Source organism: Macrobrachium nipponense, chromosome 6 (assembly GCF_015104395.2).
Source record: "Macrobrachium nipponense isolate FS-2020 chromosome 6, ASM1510439v2, whole genome shotgun sequence".
In the NCBI taxonomy this organism is placed as follows: domain Eukaryota; kingdom Metazoa; phylum Arthropoda; class Malacostraca; order Decapoda; family Palaemonidae; genus Macrobrachium; species Macrobrachium nipponense.
The window spans coordinates 34,942,694-34,958,806 of NC_061108.1; the positions used below are offsets into that span (position 1 = coordinate 34,942,694).

At 37.1% G+C, this 16,113-nt stretch overlaps 1 protein-coding gene across 1 annotated transcript in view; it reads left to right on the top strand.

The window, feature by feature from the left end:
- LOC135216720 (protocadherin Fat 3-like) overlaps positions 1–16,113 on the top strand; it is a 750,169-nt gene that overhangs the window by 150,218 nt on the left and 583,838 nt on the right. The window contains exon 2 of the mRNA XM_064252180.1: positions 6,061–6,117. The gene's annotated coding sequence lies outside the window, so the exon portion shown is untranslated. The remainder of the gene's footprint in view (positions 1–6,060; positions 6,118–16,113) is intronic.

A 16,113-nucleotide genomic window follows, 5' to 3' on the forward strand; every position in this document is an offset into this window, starting at 1 on the left:
GGGGAGAATTTCGCCAGGAGCAAAAGAGGTGAGAGTCCAGTGTCCACCGCTGCACTACTGCAATCTGCAACGAGAGCGATGAGGAGTTGAATAGATTGCACAAGACACATGGTCGAGGATCGAGTTGTAAGGTACCTCACAACTCGATCTCACAAAGAAATGGAATGCGCTATTAATCACTGAGAAACACTCTTGGCTAACGGCCCACAACAATACACAATTATAGCACAATACAGAGCTTGCTCGAGGAATCGGAAAGAAAATAAGTCGAAGACGTGAGACGGGACTGACTATTAATAACCTTGGAATTAGCACATAACCTTCTGTAGAAGTTGTAGTCGTCTTCCTCAGGGGTCAGCTGGTGAGGGACACATTAATAAACATCAAAGGTCACATTAGCCAGCTAGCAGCCACCTTCTCTAGGGGGTAGCTCAGAGGGAGCAAGGAGTCTGATGTTTCTAAAGTTCGATGTACGTTCAAGGAGCGCTTGGAAAGTTCTAAGGGCGTTCGTCGTCGTCTTTTGTTTTAGATTAAGCTGACCTTGTACCAGCACGGGCTCTTGCTCATAGAGCAGCCCGTAATTCAAGTAGATGAGCATGTGAGATGTGAAGGTGATATTGGAATGAAAGATTTGATGGGCAAGATTGCAACCTCTTTAAACCCTAAGGTACCCTTCAGTTGAAGGGAAAGTGCGATAGTAGTGGCTGTTGGTAAGTAGCAGAGGCCAACAGATTGAAAGAATGAAAGGCTTGATTCTTAGGTACAGGTAGAGCGTTCGTCTGGTGCTCTGGCCTTTGTTCCCTTTGGAGATGGTGAGCAGGCACCTTGGCAGAGGGAGTAACCTGTCCTCTGGCACATCTCTGCCACGAGTTCTCCCCAGGTTAACCGTGTGGCCTGGGCTTTAAATATGGGCGGCTGACCGCCCTCAACCGGCGTTGGCATGCCCTTAGGCGGACTTTCTCTCTGCAAAAACGAATGAATCCCTTAAAGGAAGTAGTGAGTGAGAGAGGGATAAATTCTTTTGTAACTTTATTATGAATGAAAATATACAGAGTATTTACTTTATTCTTGACTTTCTAACATTGTGTTAATTAGATGAGGGAACCCCATTACAATATTATGTTAAAGAGATGTATGTTATATATATGATATGTGTGTGTATGAATATATATTAAAATATATACATACGTATATATTATATATGTGTGTATATAGAGATGTATAAATATGTATATGTAATTACACATATACTATAGTATATATTTTATATATAATAATTATATTTTATATTTATATATATATATATTATATGTTGTTGTGTGTGTGTGTGTGGTTTGTGTGTGTGTGTATATATATATATAATTTATTATATATTATATTAATATATTGTTGTGTGTGTGTGTGTGTGTTTGTGTGTGTGTGTAAATATATATATATATATATATATATATATATATATTATATATATAATATATAATATAATAATATAATAAATGTGTGTATGCATTTGTGTTTGTGCACGTGTAAAGGCACCAATCCCTAAAGTAATTGAAAATAAAAATGAAGAGTAGGTAGAAAGAATCGGTATTAATTAACTTAATGGCTGTAAGGATCATTGAGCGACACAACACTTTTTAAACAAAGTGAGATCGTTGAGCTGTGAAGTAGAAAGGGGCTGATGTTCCCTGATATGATTAAGACTTTTCACTGAGAAGAAAAGAATCCAAAGCGGAATTAGTAAATGGCATTTCCAGTATATATAGTAAGCAATTTCTCAAATTATTTGGGTAAATAATGATCATGGTCCGGTAAGTGAATTACATTTTATAAGCATAAATATATGTAATGTGATTCTAACTGATAAAGATTCAAAAGCAGTTATTGAATTAGAAAGTGGAGATAGAAATAGTTAAAACTCAGAGAAAGGTGAATTGTATATAAATCATGGCCTTGGCATCTCTTCGGTTTCACCTCCTGTTACGCTGGAAATGTATTTGATGAGTTCAGTGCGCAAAGCTTCTGCTTCTGGTGCAAAAAGTGGCGCAATTTACTCGTTGTATTTTTACAGATACGCTGGGTATGATGTGATTACTATTTTTCTTACGCTTGGAGACATTTTCTCTCGTAAACCCTCCCGATTAAAAATGCAGGACGATTAAGGTGGGGGGGGGGGGGGGGGGGGGTTTGGGGGGGGGCGGCGGCGACCCCGGTCCTTTAAAGATGCGTCAGTAGTGCTCATGAAATCCCGAATATAAAATCCTTAATCATCTTCATTTATGCGTCACGAGAGCTCTCGAAACATCTGGTTCACAAAAATTGTGTCGCGCGAAGTTCGGGTCTGTTTTTAAATTTCTTCTCGATATTCGTCTTCAGCTCTAGTGAGGGTTAGTGGAGTTTAAACAAAAATAGATAAATAAATAAATAAAACGAAAGCAATTCCATCTGGAAAAATGTTGATGAACGAAGTGACAATCATTGGCTCTTAGAAATTAGTAGTAGTGTAGGAAAAGACGCCAAGAGTAGTGGTTGAAGGAATATAGGAAAATGTTAGTATATGAACGTGTAATTACCATAATACATATATATATATATATATATATAATATAGTATATATATATATATATATATATATATATATATATACTCCTATCATGGTTGGTATATTGGAGTGGATTGGAGCAGTTGAAAGTCAGTCTTATCATCATGTGATTGAAACAAGGTGTTCAGACACCTAGATGTTAAAGTTGGTTAAAAATGTCGCTTCGAGGGTAATTAAGATAAATTATTTCAATTAGAAAAAATTGAGAAGATCAGTGAAAGTAAAATGTACCTATTTTGAGGAGTAACTGGGGATGAATTCTTTTGTCATGGAGATGCATAGTGAAAGGTATTTAAAAAAAGAGAAAAAGTTACGACAAGGGACTTTTGTGAGAAGGGAAATTTGTTCTCAATAAGGAAATGAATGGAGAGAGGAAGGTTAGTGAACAAATGAATCTCCGAGTGGCAGATACAGTCTGTCTGAAGAGAAAGCCGTTCATGGTCGACTGATTGGGTTTTCTGAGGATTGGAGTTTAGAGGAAGAAAGAGATGTAGTTTTGTGAAATAATAAAAGGGGCTAGTTTAAGGCTTAAAATGTTTTGGTTGTTATTGATGAGTTTACTTGTAAGCAGGGATGATAGGTAGCTAAAGTATGAGCAAGTCAGGAGTTAGTGGGATAACAAACGAGCTTCTTGTGGTACTGTGGTGATACCGCGATTGAATGGCTGACAGTAGTGTGTGAAGTAAAACTGGGCTTTGGAAGATTTCATGAGGAATGAGTTAGACGAATGAATTTTCTTTTACATCGGAGTATACACCTGTGAAGTGTTGTAGAATTTGATGAAGTAAGAAAAATGACAGTTGGCATACACACACACACACACACGTAATATATTTCTGTGTGCCGGCTAAAATAATTGCTTTGTAGATTTTGCTAACAGTAACATTAAATATATATATATATATATATATATATATATATATAAATATATATATATATATGATATATAATATATAATATATATATATAAATAAAATTAAATTATATATATATATATTATAATTATATAGTATTTCTTTATTTTTTTTAGATATATATAGATATATATATATATATATATTATAGGAGGATGCCAACTCGAGGTTTCTGGGAGAGGTAAAGTTGATTGCAGGACACATTGTCACAGTCAGTGGATCCTCTGCCATTCCGAAACATTCATGAACATTGCAAGTAATGGAAGATAACTGACATGAATTTGGCGAGCGACCTCAAAATGCGGGACGTAAAATATGATCATCATTAGGGTTTGCAATCGCGTGGGAAGATGGCGCTCGAAATTGGAGAAAGCATGAAAGCTAAATCTGTGAACGCAAATTCATGCAAATGTCCTCAAATGGTCGGGGACAGGTCGTTACGCTCGCGTCGAAATACCTTGGCACTGTTGAAATGTTTTGTTTCCCGTGTTGTTGTTCTTGTTGTTTATTGTTTGTTCGCGTGGTTTGGTTTGGTTGGGTTAAGCTGCATTGGATCCCTTGAAGCTGAAATCGAATCAGAACAGTGCACAGCAGTAAGGCTTCAAAAGTAGTTGTGTGTCATTGTGTTTGAATTTATCGATCGTGAAACCTGTGGGAGGAGAGATTCCCTTCAAGTTTGGTAGCAGTTGTAAGATCACAGTAGCATTTTATTTCTGACAATGGCCAGTTAAATGACACGCACTGCGGTTTCATATTAGTCTACATGCTAGCGACGTTTGTGGTTTAAAACATATATAAAGCTAATAATTCCAATCCTGTCTTTCTTTTCTCCTAGAAACGATGCAATAAAAAAAGAAAATATTTTTGAGGAAACATTGTCACACTATTTTTTATAGATAGATGTTGCGCTCTCAGATCGCGTTGAAATTCTTTCTTGCGTGTTGTGAATCCTTCAGATATTTGCTTCTCAAAGTTTCATTATAACGCTTGCTATTCTTTTCGAGATTCTCATAAGGTATTATGAAGTATATATAGTTTGAAGGAGATTATTACTGTCCACAAGTCACGAGGGTGTTATGATTAGAGTATGTTTTTAAAGTGGCTTCTCCTAAGCATAGACATTTACACAAGCGAATGAACTGGAGATATAAAAGATATTTACATTTATACCTTCCAGTGCTGAGGCGAGGATCAACCTCACATGCAGAAAAAGTCCGCAAGATTTGTCGCTTCATGCAACTTTATCAAGAGATTCATCAGCAGTACATCGAGCCCTTTCACTGCTAATTTCGAACCACTCGCATATAGAGTCCTGTCTTGCATGAAATGTATAGCTTTGCAGAATATAGAAAGGGCCTTCCTTCTCAGTTCAGCAATGAGTATATCTATTCAGCACTGCCTTGGTCTTCCTCTTTCTCTCTCCTCCTTCCTAACACTTCTAAACTATGCACCCATTCACTAATGTATCGTCCTTCATTCTCTCCGCATGACCAAACCCTTGCCTTGCCGTCCTATTGATGGTGGTAGGGAGAAGAAGGGGTTTCTGGGTCACATTCAGCGAGAGTTTCCATTGTAGGATGGTGAGGACCTCCTCATATCGGTGGCGGCGATGGTGGTTCTCACCAGGACCCACTTAGTCTAAGTGGGTCCTGGTTCTCACTGTCTAGGATTTTTGCGCTCCTTACGACCCGCTGGTGCTGGGGGACACTGCCGTGTTCCCTGCGATTTTCTCGGAGAGGCTAGTCGAAGTCATACCAATGTATGAATGACGGCATGATATTTGGTAAACCACTCTTCTCTTGGATAACGAACTCAAATTTGTCCATCTAAGGACTGACAGTGAAAACACATGCTAAGGTGTTATCGCCTCTATTCATGATCTCATGAGGTATTTGTAGATGATTTGGCATTACTGTAATATTCGTAATTTTGTAAATCTTGTAATGCCATATCAGGGTATTAAAAGTTTTCGTAGAAATGGTTAATCTTGCAGGTATTACATATATATATATATATGTATATATATATATATATATATATATATATATTATATATATATATATATATATATATATGGCTGCCTAATTATCGTCACGTGGAAATCCGTATCCTAAAGATTTACATTCCTTTGCTGACGCAGGAGCTATCATTTAAAGGCGATTCTAATCCGCTTGTAGTGGGAATAAAAACCTAATTTCTGGACAGTAGAGACTGGGTCTAGAAGTAATGAAGGCAAGCAATTAGAAATTGGAAAGTAAAAGTCAGTATGGTTTTAGATCCCTTAGAAAGGAACTCGTACTATGGATGGTTCAACACAGTTTGTTTTCGATTTTTTTATATTAGACACAAATAATGATATGGCTTTCATTACTGTTATTGAAATGTGATAGCATAAAGTCATATATTTTCATCTCTATTACTGCCAGGTGCTGTATTTTACCAGAAACTGTTAAATGATGAATATTAATTTTTTATTTCATAAAACACTTTGAAATATATCCTTTAATGTAAGACCAATGTTTAATGTTCTAGTGCTTATTTTTGCAGACTTATGAGACCTGGTGAAATCTGTCCGAGGACGAAGGATGTCTCTAGTCTTTAAAGGTAAGAAGGACTACCCGACAACCATTGCTATGTAGTTTTTTTCTGTTGAGTTAGAAAACACTCATGTTCAGAGCTTGTTGTCAAATCGAACGTGTTTCTGTCATGGTTGGATTTTTCTGCTCTTTGTTTCTTATTCAAAACGACTGTTGTTGAAATCTTGTTAGCCTCTTACAGTCGATTTCTAATTTGCATTATAAAGACATACTGTTTTTCTTATATTTAGAGCCGTGTTTTTTGTCGATTTGTGGTCTTATCTGAAGCTGTTGTAGACACTATGGCAGTCTCTTTATGAGGGATTCCCCATATATATACATATACACAATATATATATTATATATTATATATATAAGAGATATATCAGATATCCACATCCTCATCTGCATCCGCATTTACAATTTCTTAACATCTGCATCCACATCCACATAGCATTGCAAGCAACATCCGCATCCGCAGTTTCGGAATGCGGATATGAGGATATCACCCCCTGCCCAGTGTTCAATAGTTCATACTCATATGTTGTAGCTAAAAGTAGAGTTTTTTGTTTTGATATATTTTATAAGTAGGTCTGTTATAGCATATATTTTTTAAAGCATATTTGTTTGAGTAATTTCATGTCATTTACAGCATTTGTAATCATAAAGGCAGGGTATTGCATTTTTTTTTTTAGGAAACTCTCTCTCTCTCTCTCTCATGCGAAAAATGGCTTTGAGTTTTGTTTCCCTTATCATGCAATGAGCATGAAATGACCTTGTACTTAGACATCTAAAACGTTCGTCTATCGCTGTTACTGCTTGTACGTTCGCGTGAAAGTATACACACACATACATGAGTATCACTTATGTTTCTACTTTCAAATAGATCAAATATATATACTAGTGGTAACACATAATTTTGAATTATTTGGCTGAAAATCGTCTTCAACCATTAAATATATCTAAATTATTTAGATTTACAAAGTATCTGCATCTTTGAGGGTATGTTCATCAGATATCCACAGCTTCATCCACATCCGCAAATTAAAAGAGTGGTATCTGCATCCACATCCGCAAGTATAAAAAAGATTTATATCTGCATCTGCAAATCCCATTTTCAGACATCCGATACATCTCTAATATACGCTTTTTTTAATCTTTGCTATATAGGGTAAATGACAGCAAACTATTATTACGTCTTTTAAGATTCTTATTTCCTTATCTTTGTTGTGAACTCGGACGCCGTCCAGTTCAAGTACCCCTCATTGATATCTAGCTTTAGGTTACAGTCCATATTACAGTGTACTCTTACCTAAAGCTAGGCTACAGTCCATACAGTGTACTCTCAAACTGACTGCCACAATGAGAGTCTTCTTCATCTTCCTATTGATACTTTGCCCTGCCATGTTTGTGGAATGTGCTAAGCGGTACTTGAGGAACTGGAGGTAGCAGGGGCTGTCCAAATGATGGAGGATGGTCTTTAACAAAGGAATGTAGCTAACAGGCTGGATGTGTCAAGAAGAGTTGTTGCTTGGCTATGCTTGAGGTATCTCAAAGGAAAGGACAGACTCGCAGGTGGTGCACAACCCCTCATTAGGATCAATATCTGTGTATGTTATCTCTATGAAACTGTCAGACAACTGCTAGAAGCATTCAAATGGGCACTCCATTCAGGGTATTCAAAGGGGTTTTAGTGATCAGACAGTAAGGAACAGATTGCATGAAGATGGCTTGAGGAGTAGACACAATGCAAGAGGCCTAGAACTCACTCCCCAACACCAAGCAGCCCGTCTGGCATTTGCACATGATCACTGGTGGTCTGTTCTCTTTACCTGTCCTGCTTTGTAGTGTTGCCTGCAGCATATCGTTCACCCTGGTGTCTCCACATTTTAACACGTCGGTCACAAGTAGAAGCATGGTATCTGCTCTCATCAGTAAAAAGAACAGACTGCTATCGATGCAACAGCCAAATCACGTCATCATGTGCAAATGCCAGATGGGCTGCTCGCTGTTGGAGGGCAAGTTCTGAGCATATTGCGGGGAGTCTGCTCCTTAACCCATCTTAATGCAAACTGTTCATCACTGCCTGATCACTAATACCACTCTGAGTAGTCTGATGAAATACCAATTGGATGCTTCTAGCAATTGACTGATGGTTTTGTAGCATTAACATACGCAGATATCAATCCTGATTAGTTGTGCATCGTCTGCAACCCTGTCCAGGAAGCCTGCCATACCTTCCTGTCTCTTGATACCTCAACCATAGCCCAGCAGCAACACTTCTGGACACACCTAGTCTGTTGGCTATATTCCTTTGTGAAAAACCATCCTCCAACATCTGGACAGTCTTGTTAACTCTGGTTCCTTAAGTACCGCCTAGCGCATTCCGCAATCATGGCAGGGCAAAACATTCATAAGAAGATGAAGGAGAAACTCACTGTGTCAGTCAGTCTGAAAGTACACTGGACTGCAGCCTAAGCTAGATATCAATGAGGGGCACTTGAACTGAACGGCTTTCTAGTTCACAACAAAGATAAGGAAGGATCTGAAAACACTTGGAGTCATAATGATTACAAGGATCTTCCAAACAGTAACAAAATTTTGTAGCTTGCTGTCATTTACTCTATATAGCAAAGATTGGAAAAAAAAAAAAAAAGTGTTCCTCAGTTTCAAGCAATATATATATATATATATATATATATATATTATATATATATATATATATATAATATATATATAAGTATGTATGTATATTTATTTATTTATTTATTTATATCAACACAGGTGTAAAATTATAGGTCTGTGCGTAGGTTCTGATCAGTTTCAACTTTATTTCCAAGCCATATGACGAAGGACCGACACGTTGAGGTAAAAATCATAATACATTTGCTAGGGGGACCATACAGACAAACATAAAAACCGTTGAAGACCGAAAATTCACACTTTGACACTTGTTAGGTCTGGATTTTTAGTCTTCAACAGTTAACATGTTTGTCCATAGCACAGCGGTCGCCAACCGGTGGTCCGTGAAAAAAATTTGATGGTTCGCAGAAAAATTGGGACATTATTTCAATTTTATGTTTTCTTAATCCTTTTCAGGCAACACTTTTACAAATTGCACAGAAGACAGAGAGCCCAGTGTTGGCAATTTAGCATTTTTAATGCTAGATTTAGCATTTTAGGGCGTTTTAGCATTAATATTTTGGATCTCGGCTCCAAAATAAAAACGGCTCTCTTTCTTGTAGTAACGTCATTGGAGCCAAAATTCAACAAACGTATTTCAAACAAGCAGGAACAAATATCACACTAATATGTGTAATGCTTAAAAAACGTCATTAATATGCGTTTCATATTACTAAAATAAAAGTTTTCTGATTATTATGTAAACGTATTTACCTTTTTTTACATATTTATATTAGTGGTCCGCCAAATTTGAAATTATACATTAGTGGTCCATGAAGTTGAAAAGGTTGGCGACCGCTGCCCTAGCACATATATTGTGATTTCTACAACTATGTATCGGTCCTTCGTTAGTGGCCAACCGAACCTCATACGGCATCGCATTTCACTACCCTTCAGTGAAGTGGACTGTATTTAGTTTGATAAAGGAAGTTATATAATATATAATATTTTTGATAGTTATATTTTTTTTACTAACTTGAATAACATTCTTTATTTTAACAGGAAGCTTTTTAAACAGATGGTAATCTGATAACATTAGATATGCCAAAATCTTCCCACGTACATTTTCTTTGCATAAAATATCATCCTTTTAACAGAAAGCTTTTTATACAGATGACTCTGATACTACGGTTTGGAAGACTGTCCATGTCTAAACATTAATGAAATAATTCGCAATAATATGTACAAAATACTTCAAAATCTGCATAAAACTGGGATTTTTCTCCAAGTTATATTTTTTTACATGTCCTGATTACTTTTCATATGATTAATATACGGACTTTAAAAAATGAAAGACTATCCGAACGATATATTTCGTAAAGTGATGCAGTATTAAGTATCGTGATGGGGTATACCTGTATGTTTGGAAAATGTGCTACTTTGTGGATTGTGATGAACTGGGAATATCTTAATATCAGTTCATCTCTCAAAACGCTTAAGAAACTCTAGGAAGTTGTTGTTTTACATGCTTTTATTTAACTTGACTTCTTCGACTGTTTGTTTGTCTGTCTTGTCTGTGTATGTGCGAGTGTGTGTGTGTGTGTGTGTGTGTTTGTGTTTGGGTCAAATCTTGAACTCAATTTTCGACCTGTTCCCATTCGTCTGATGGACTTGAAATTTTTCATGGTTACTCAATTCCGGTGACATTACAAGCTTTAATAATCAGCAGGTCAGCAGTGACCTCTAATGACCCTACTGCGACCTCTCCCAGTATCTCAGAATTTGTATGAAACTGTAGATTTTCCGCAATTTTTTTTGACTCGGTTGAAAGGTTAATTTTCCTACATTCCTAACACAAATCAAAAAATATTACCACAATTTAAGGCTACACATGATTGCAACAACTATTTCTTAACATTTGTACAGCGCGGGCCTGAATAATACATCCAAACCATCCTATCCTATTAAACCAGCAATGCTCTTCCATTTGTTATTGACCGTTGTTACATCCGTGTCTGGGGACAATCCCGGGTCCTATAGCCACTCTTGTTGGGGCACAGGTTCAGTTAATTTTTCAGTTTCCATAACTGAAAACTCATGCTTTCCTCTTGCCATCTTCCAAGGAGCGAAGGCCACATGTGTAGCGACAATGAAGTAGACGATGGGATGTAGTGGCGCCGTGCGGTTGGCGCTTACGCCCATTTTGCAAACGCTACCTCAAAAGCAACCGTACCTTTGGAAACAACACTGTACATTTTAATAAGTTTTATTTTTGCTGGAAATGCAAACGCAACCGTGATTGCGTGTTTAGACCACGTCTGACCTTCCAGAAAGAGCACAGTTGAGTTCAACAATGTTTGAAGACCATCGGTCATACTTTGAGCCTCGAATTACTGTGGGAGACCCGCGCCCCCCTCTCTCTCTCCCCCTCTTTCTCTCCCTCTCTCCCTGTGTGTGTGTGTAATGAACGGCCGCAGAAAACTTATGTATTCATGAGTACCAAAAATGATGACAAATCTAAACTAACAAGTAACTGGTCATGTTAACGAGTCATACCCCACTGAATTCAAGTGCACGAATCGCTTTGATATGAAACGAATCTTTGATGTAAACACGAGGAATTATTTAATTTCTCTGGGACTTTGAATATTACATCTTTCATTAACATTACAAACTAAATGATTTTCCAGTAAAATTTGCCAGCAGCATTATATATATATATAATATATATTATATATATATATATTTATATATATATATATAAATATATATTATTTCCCCTAAGTTTCCCTTTTACTATACGGTACAAACGTTGAAGTTATTCATTTTAATTTGCTATACGCGAATATGAAATATTCTCGAGTGTCGTTGTGTCAGGGCAAAAATAACTTAAAAACATCATACAAACAAACAAAAATAACTATTAAATAAATGTTTAATGATTATTAAACTGTTTCCGGGAAATGTACTGTTTGTTGTTTACAGTTTGTTAGATGAATTTCCTTCATAAAACATATCATAAATGTTTTTTATTGCAGTGCCGAAAACTTAATAGGAAAATTAAACACATTTATTCATGTGCGGTTTACTACTCATAACGAAAAAATTGAAATCGTTACCGAATGCGAGAGAAAATTCCTACGGAAAAAGATCGGGAATCTAAACCATCGCGTATTCTGGAACCTTAATACGATTGTATGGGACGAGGAGGAGGAGGAGGAGGAGGAGGAGGAGGAGAAGAGAAGGAGAAGGAAGAAGAGGGAGAGGAGAACTAATAATCTAAATATTTAAAAATGGATGTATTTTATTAAGCATGTGTGTGTATGTTTCAGCATAACTCTGAAATGCACTGAGCAATTTCAACCAAACTTTGCTTCCATATGACTTACAATCATTAAAAGAATGCTGGGGGGGGGGGGGGGTTGGGGGGGGGGTTGGAAGACACCACTAGCACCGAAGGCTCCCAAAGGGGAGGTGGGGTGGGTAGGACTTCCTTGAAACAGGGCTGGTTCTGCCCATAGAACTTGTAACTCAATAAACTGTGAGTTTATCATACCTCGTTTCAGTATGCATATGACTAACTATCTGGAAAAGATGCTGTGAGGGTAAGACATCACTGGCACCGAAGGGGGGGTGGGGGGTGGGAAGGGTGCTGACATGTAAAAATAACCGAAAACGACAAATATTAGTGTCTAATCCATATTTTTTCCATGTCCCTAAGATGATCAGTGACCTTCCCGATCCCTGCCCTCTAATTAGGTTTCAAGTTTAGCCCACGTAGGAAGGGGGGTGTCGAAAGGGATGAAAAATAGTATGTCAAAATGACAGATATTAGTGTCTAGTCCATAGTTTCCGAGGTTACTGAGATGATTAGTAAGGTTCCTTTCAAAACACTTAGGGAAGTTTTTTTTTAAGTATTTATCGATGACAGTTCTCTTTCATGAAGTGCCTGCCAATCCTACGATGGAAACTATATATATATATAATATATATATATATATATATATATATATATATATATATATATATATATATATATAATATAATTGATGTAAGTGTTTACATAATAATAATATGGAATGTAGTCCATATATATAAAGATTGCTTGCAGGAATGTGATCAGACTAGAGACGCTAAAGATGACGTATACAATAAGTATGTAGGCTAAGATAACATGCCGTCACCTGTAGTCATTCAATTGTTTATAAAACATTAGTCCAAGCTCCCTGCTTGAGACAACTACCCCGACCTATAATTCAAACGGCCTACGTGATCTGTAGCGTGTCTCATTTGATTGTGTGTGCGTATGAAACTATTGTCATTTGTATGTATGTTCATATGTTCGAACTACTGTCTGTTCCTTCATAACTTGTAACAGAGATGGTAGACAGGCAGAACAGAGTTAGCTATCGTCATGAGAAGACCTGTATCTCTTTACCTAAGCTTTATCATGTATAGAGAACAGAAGTAGCCATCATCATTGGCAGAAGCAATCAAGCTATCGTTATTAGAAGACTTGTACAATCATATCTGATCTTCACCATGTAAAACTTCAGAAGAATATATATCTATTTTTATACTTCGTGTTTTTCTACAAGAACCTCCTCACTGAACCATGAGTTTAACACATCGTCGTAATAACCAACAAGATAATACCGACTTCGTAAGTGATCTACAAACCCCCAGACACTCCATTGAAGATGGAAGTGCAATACCAACCGACTTAGCGTATAGATTATCGCAAGTCTAACATTACCTCATAGGGCGCCTTATCATACAAGGCACCAAAGCCCTAATATATATATTTATATATCTTATAAATAATATAAGATATAATATTTATGTATGTATTATGATATGGATTATATATATGTATATATATATGTATATATATATATATATATAATATATACTATATTATAATAGATATATATTAATATATAGTATAAAAGGCCCATTAAAACATTCTGGTTTAAAGCTGAGAACTATGTTTCGGTGGATTAACTTCCATCCTTAACAAGTAGTTGCATTGGCAAAATATATAGTGGGGGATGTGCCACTATATATTTCGCCAATGCAAAAACTACTGTCATTCTTTTTTCACTACTTGATAAGGGTGGAAGTTAATCCACCGAAATATAGTCCGTAGTTTTTAAACTAGAGTGTTTTAATGAGCCTTTTAACATGATACGTATCCTGTTTTAACAGAATTTATTTACATATAGTATATAGTGTATATATATATATATATATATATATTATATATATATATATATATATATATATGTGTGTGTGTGTGTGTGTGTGTGTGTGTGTGTGTGTGTGTGTGTGTGTGTGTGTGCATAGTCTGTGTAGAATGGATGGTGGTGGGTGTGTGGCAAAAGGGAGAATGTTTTCGCCTAAGGATATAGCATTAATCGTTCGGTATCTCTTTATTATTATGATAATAATCTTCAGCTCATAGGTAACGTGTCCTAGAGGACTACAGTCTTAGCCACCGTTCCTTGGTCTAAATGTTACCCTTTGTCTCCCAACACGCACGCACACACACACACACACACGAACGAACTAATTTTCATTTACTATTATTATAACAATTATTCTTATTATTATTGTTATTTAAATTTTAATTTCATTGGCAATATTGCTTAGTCGACCTCCTCCTCTTCTTCTTCTCTCCTCCTCCTCCTCCTCCTCCTCCTCCTCCTCCTGGAAGTTCCATGCAGATTCCTGACGGCCCAAATAGCATCAACTTCTGCGTCTTGCTTCTTATCTGTTCGTCTTTCCTCCCCTTTGCCCTCTGCTCCCACCAGCATCTGTAACTGCCTTCATCCAAATTCATTTCTCGTTGAAAAACAAATCCTTCGGGCGAACCACACGATTGCTTAGAAACGAGATCGGGGACCCGATCGAGGTACTAGGTGATGCTGCTAATAACATCTACGTATGTACGGTTATGTGTGTATCGGTGTGTATAGTTACGATGATAAATGGAAACAGGTATAAAAGGGATGTTTACAAGACTAAGAGCAGGAGGATTCCGCGGTGAATTATAGTGATGGTGGGTGAAGAGTGAAGTTTTAGTTAGATGTAATGTCTGATAGTAGGATGCGAGATGTGTGCCTCCTAACTGTTTGATCAGAATCTTTCTGTGCGTAGGGTTTATTTGGGATCCAGCTCAAGCTTGCCCATGCCTTAATTTGGATCGCTAGCTGAGGCTGATACTCATTAACACCATACAAACAAAACAAACTCATTCACTTCTGGATCGACCGATTGGCAGTAAGCATCCAATTCATGTATGCATATGCTATGTATTGTTCAACTGCCAATAGCAGTAATCAGACGCGTGCTAAAGACTGGCTTTGCTAATGAAGTAATTGCATTCTTAATTCCTTACTGACTAGAAACAACTCTCCCTGAGGCAACCGACATAATGAAAAGTAAAAAAGAAAAACGGAATGAACTTGATAGAGTGAAAAAGAATGTTAATCTGGTCTCAAGTTGTGAATGTGAAGGAATTTATAACAGGTACGAAGAAAGTTTGAAAGAGTTCGAAGGGAGGAAGCTGGACATCCGGGCAGTTGACGGAGTCTAAGGAGGAATGCCAGGGTGTTCTGGATGGTCCAAATGCTGAGTCACCTGATGTGGTGGTTTCCTAGGAAACGCAGTTTGTATTGATTCAGGAGGTAATTCATGAAGTAATTCATGAATTTAGCTGTGTAGTTTTAGTTTATGCCGCTGACCAGTCTTTGAAAAATAGATAAAAAAAGGTATATACATTGCGTGAAAGTCCTAATAAGGCATCTGAGTGCATTATAAATCATGCATCAGGCGGTGATCTATGGCGCAAGTTGTGTGAATAAAATCCCACAAAACCAGTCGAGTGTTTCGCCCGACTGGAAATGGTGGATGTCCATTCTTTACCTGTCATTCATGATGGTAAGTGAATTACTCGCATTACCTCGCCTGGAACTCTCCCAAATATGAAACCGGCTTCAATGATTCATTTCACTTTCCCAGGTGTCAATGATCTCGGTTATCTCATTCAATGCGCTACTGACATGTCGTGACCTTGCGTGATGGGTAATAAAGGTCACCAGAGATTCGAATGAATGAGTGTGGAAGTTATTAGTTTTGCTCTCTCAGAACTCGGAGGCTCTACGAGTTGCGAGCATCACAAAGAAGTGCATTTCACTTGACCCCTTAAGTGATCATTGATTCTTTTCATGACTGGTTCCAATCCACTTGATACTGTTTCCCTTCGCTTCTTTGCCTAAAGGAGGTGGATTCCGTTGTTATAGTTGATTAAAGATTACCAGAAACTTTGGCTTTTATTAATATTGACTACTGGTCAAGGGATTTACTGAGAGTCTTAGGCATTTGGAGATATAAAGGTAAT